The 4731-nt window shown below is 55.0% G+C and overlaps 1 protein-coding gene across 3 annotated transcripts in view; it reads left to right on the plus strand.

The window, feature by feature from the left end:
- Nucleotides 1–348: 348 nt before the first annotated feature.
- The window catches only part of Flcn (folliculin), a 21367-nt gene continuing 16984 nt past the window's right edge, over nucleotides 349–4731 (plus strand). The window contains exon 1 of one of the 3 annotated variants that reach the window (XM_005413977.2): nucleotides 349–503. The gene's annotated coding sequence lies outside the window, so the exon portion shown is untranslated. Of the gene's footprint in view, nucleotides 504–3388; nucleotides 3643–4731 lie in introns of those variants that run through there. The other 2 variants (XM_005413976.2, XM_005413978.2) reach the window with 2 other exon arrangements.

The raw sequence follows: 4731 nt of genomic DNA on the forward strand, positions 1-4731 counted from the left end.
TTCTGTGTGTACAGCGTGTCATACCGGCTGTATTTTCCCACAGATCTCTTTTTAAAACGGCTTTTAAATTTTGACATCCCCTCGCCCTTGGAATGGATTCTTCCAGGAGTCCCAGAATGCTCGGTTTGAACCATTCTGTACTCCTGGCGGGGTGTGTAGTGAAATGGGGGCGGCCAACAGGGAGGTGTCTGGCAGCTGTGCCTGGTTTCGCGCCTGTCTTCGGAGTTGTGGGACCATGTCTGTGTTCCTGAGTGCGGGCTTTGGAGGGTCCGGCGTGTCTCACGGTGCAGGGCGCGTTCGGGCGTTTCCCGCATCCCCCCCAGCGGTGGGTCGATGGTATGGCCCGGCGAGTCACGCGCCCTGGGCTCGGCTGGGTGCTGGAGGTGCGGGCGCGGCGGTGAGCGCTGCGGCTTTGAATTCAACGCGTGCCCCTCGACGGCCGGAGCGCGGGCTGACGTCCCCCCGTGGGGTCTGGGACAGCGTGGTCCCCGCTGCGCCCTTGGGTAGGGGCGGTAGGGGCGGGGCTGCTGCGTCGCGCTGGGCAGAGCGGTGTCCGAGGGGCCGAGGTCCGGCCGGACGGTGGCGGGGACCGGGCGGGGATCGGGTCGGGCCGAGGGGGCGACTGACTGCGGGCTGGGGCTGGGTGGGCGGTGCCGCGGACCCGGGGACGCGGAGGGACAGGGAGGCGCGCACCCGCGAACTGCCCGGTGAGTGCGGCGACCTGGGTCGAGCCGCGGGTCCGAGGCCCCGCACGTTGCGGAGACGGTGCTCGCGCCGCCCGCCGCCGCTCCGGACTTTATCTCAGTGGCGGCGGAGACCGTGTGTGTTTTCCTCCTTTCCCCGGGCTGGTGTTCCCTGAAGGCCTCGGAGGACGGATAGGCCGAGCTCCCTACCCAGGGCGGGGAGAGGCTCGCGCTCCCCTCCGCGGGGAGGGTGTTGTCAGACCTCCTCACGCCCTAGAAAGAATAGTAAGCTCTGGCTTGCTGTGGGTTGAGGTCCGTATGGTTACCCGCAGCCACAAAAGGCGGAGGGCCCGGAGGAGCGTGCTGGAAGTAGGTCCTGGTTCTCCAGCGCTCGGGTGCCTGGCACGACCCGCAGAGCCCAGCTCTGGCTGGGGGAACTTCGTCAGAGCAGAGAAAGGCGCTGGATTATCACTGCTGTCACTGAGTAATTGAGCAACGTGGCACATGACACTGTTTGCCTGGTGTCCCGTGTCAGGGAGCCCTGTCGTTGGCAGTCAGGTGAAATCAGTAGATCTAGTAGAGCGGGACAGGAAGCTCCTGCAGAGCTGCTCACCCCGGCTCCTGCTGGGGTCCCCGCTCTGACTTAGGCTTTCTGAGGAGACTATGTAGTGCGGGTACCTTGCTCACTGATGGGTAAGATCCTTTGTAATAACCATATGTACCTACAAAGTGCTCTTAGCTTAGGGACCTTTTTATACTTACTTTTGTGGTGCTGGGGATTGAACCCAGGGTCTTTGCGCTGAGCTACACTCCCAGCTTTTTATTTTTAGTTTGAGACAAGGTCTTGGTAAGTTGCTGATTTCCAGGGTGGGCTCAAACTTGTGGTCTTCTTGCCCCAGCCTCACAGGAGTGCCCCACCACGCATGGTTTAGTGGCCTCTTTAATCTCCGTGGTCCGCTGAGAAGACCACGGGAAATAAGGGTGGAGAGCCAGCGCATGCTAGGGAGTGGAAGGTGATGCAGATAGTTAGGGCCTGGCCTGTAGCTCAGCCACTGAAGGTGGGGACATGGACAGGTACCCACCTCTTGGGGAATTTACGTACTTGCTTTAAGTCTGATGATGGCTTTCGGATGGCAAAAGGTTTCCACCTGTTCTTGGGTTCTAGAAAGCTTGTTAGGGCGATTTGTAGACAGACATGATTCTGTTGAGCCTGCATCTTAGAATTGGAGAGTGACTAAAAAGCTGATGTCCTGTTACGTAGTCCCAACCCCGAGAAGCCTGTTTCTCAGCTCTCTGGTGTTCAGAGGGTAGGTGTGGTCGGGCTGCTGAGGGCTACAGTCCCAGGTTATAGGTCTGTGTGACTCTGGAGCAAAGTGAAATGCTGTCTAGGGTTCCTCCCCAGTGGCTGCCTGGGGCAGTAGTATGTGTGATCCAAAGGTGCATAACTTACTGGACAATATTTTTCATCAAAACAAAACTAAGAGAGGGGGCTGGGGATTTAGCTCAGCGGCACAGCGCCTGCCTGGCAAGTGCAAGGTCATGAGTTTGATTCCCGGTACTGGGAAAAAAATAAAATAAATTAAAATAAAAATAAGAAAAAAAACAAAACTAAGAGTAGCACATGTTAATCCTGGATCCTGGGAAGTAGCAGTATTGCCTCTGGATTCCCCTTCCCGTTAGAAAAGGCAAACAGAAACGTCTGGATCTGGCTTGATGTGTGCACTACCAGAGCAGCCTCCTTATGGCCAGTAGTAGAAGGATGGGGACTGCATGTTGTAAAAATATTTTCTGGTGCCAGGTGTGGCGGTACATGCCTGTAATTCCAGCACTGAGGAGGCTGAGGCAGGAGAGTCACTGTGAGCTTGAGGCCAGCCTGGGCTACATAGTGAGTTCAAGGTCAGCCTGAACTACACAGCAGACCGTGTCTCAAAAAAAAGATAAAAATCATTTGTGGTTTCAAAAGATATTTAAAGGGCTGCACCTGCCTGGCAACCGCACCTGCCTGGCAAGCGCGTGGTTGTGAGTTCGATTTCTGGTACTGGAAAAAAAAAAAAAAAATCAAAAGATATCTAAATATTTATGTTCAACTAAATATTTATGTTTTCCTTTCTTTAAATTTTTCATTTTTTATTAGTACATGTTTGCTGTACATAATGATTACGTTCTTCTTGGGGAGTTGGGCGATCTTTTTTCAGATACTGCAGTAGGGGTGTAACATTTTAGCTAAAACCTCAGGTGTGGTGTCAGCTTGCTGTCAGCCATGACTTAGAAGGCCAGAGGGAGCTGAGCTATTCAGAACCATACGTGTAGGGCTGGAGATGCAGCTCGGCGGCAGAGTGCTTACCTAGCATAAGCGAGCTTCTGGCTTCAGGTCCCAGCTGGGGAGGGGGACCACAGAGGACTTCGTTTTCCATCACTGTGGCAGAATACTTAGGATAATCAGTGTAGGAGGAAAGATGGACTTTGGCTCAGGGCTTATGGTTGCCTGGCTCTGTTGCTTTGGGCCTGGGATGGGCCGGACGTCACAGTTGGACCGGGTCAGGGAGTGGAGCCGCTTGAGTCCCTGGCACCTGCGAAGCGCGGAGGAGAGGCGAGGTCCCAGGACCCCCTTTAAGGGGTGTCTCAGTGACCTGACTTCCAGTAAGCCTCACCTTCTGAAAGCTTTACCATCTCCCACTTAGCACCGTCGTCTGAGGACCAGCCCTCCAACACTCAGGGACCGTGAAGAGCCAAACTAACCAAAGGTGACGCCACGTCTTCGTGATGCTCAGATCTGAGGTTTTCTGTGAGCTGCTTTGAATCTTTTCTCCCCCCATGCTCGCTGCTCTTAGAATTACCTGTGGTTTTGTTTCTCCTTCCCTAGAAAATGTCAAGTCCTTGCACATGACCGCTCACGCGCAGGTCTCTGTGTGCTCTGGTCTAGGTGGGCGGATAGAGGTGTGATTCTGCTGAGGGTGAGGTTAGTATCCATTCTGGGAAGAACCTTATCCTTCTTTCCTTCCTCCCTCAAAGGAAGACGTGACCTCCTTTTCCAGGGTTACTGCCTCTGTCTTTACTTTGGGTCCTGTTTTCCCTTTTTCCTTCCTCAGCCTCCTTATTCTGTCTGTGGTCATTTTATTTCTTCCGCAGTGAACGCTTGTCCAAGTGCAGTGCTGACAGTGGAACCCAGGGCCTCACGTGTGTTAGGCGTGGATTCTGCACAGAGCCACAGCCAGTCTGACCCCACGGTTCTATTTAAACTGTCCCACTGGACCTTCACATTCTGACCTTGCCATGTTTATGTCCTTGAGTCTTCGTCCACGGACACATCCGTTTACTCTGTGTCAAGCGTCAGCTCTCTGTGGGCAACTCCAGATCCGTTGCCCAGCACCTGCTAACTTGGCCTCTCCTCGTTGTCAGGAGCTATTGTAGGTGCTGGGGGGCAGCAGTTAACTAGACGGACCTTCAGTTGTAGAGAGGGAGCACGGACAGCACGATCCTCGGTGTGAAAGGTGCTGGGACTCAACACGGGGCGGGGGGGAGTAGTAAGGGGAGGGGTGTGTGTGCCCACGTGCTGACTGGGGAGGTGCTGAGCAGGGACAGGCAAGTGGGGGCCGAGTGGTGAGGTGGGACAGCCAGGCATGGGGCGTTGTGAGCCTTCACCCTTAGCCATGCCCTCTGTGATAGCGTAGCTGGCATCTCTGTGGCACTCCAGGACTCTGTCCATACCTGGCCAGTTGCGTGGGTTCACACTGAATGTCCTTGCTTAAGGTTCAGCATCCCAGGCAGGCTGTCTAGTGCACCCAACCTTGCTAATGTCCATGCCTGGCTGCTAGGGGAGGGCATTCCGGGGGACGCTTTCCAAAAGAGAAGAGCCCACAACTCCAAAAGGAGTTGCCCACAGAGAGCTGACGCTTGACACAGAGTAAATGGATGTGTCCGTGGACGAAGACTCAAGGACATAAACATGGCAAGGTCAGAACGTGAAGGTCCAGGGGGCTGGGGATTTAGCTCAGCGGCAAAAGCGCCTGCCTGGCAAGCGCAAGGTCGTGAGTTCAGTTCCTGGTAC

The sequence above is a fragment of the Chinchilla lanigera genome, unplaced genomic scaffold (assembly GCF_000276665.1).
Source record: "Chinchilla lanigera isolate Chin_1 unplaced genomic scaffold, ChiLan1.0 scaffold00176, whole genome shotgun sequence".
Classification (NCBI taxonomy): Eukaryota; Metazoa; Chordata; class Mammalia; order Rodentia; family Chinchillidae; genus Chinchilla; species Chinchilla lanigera.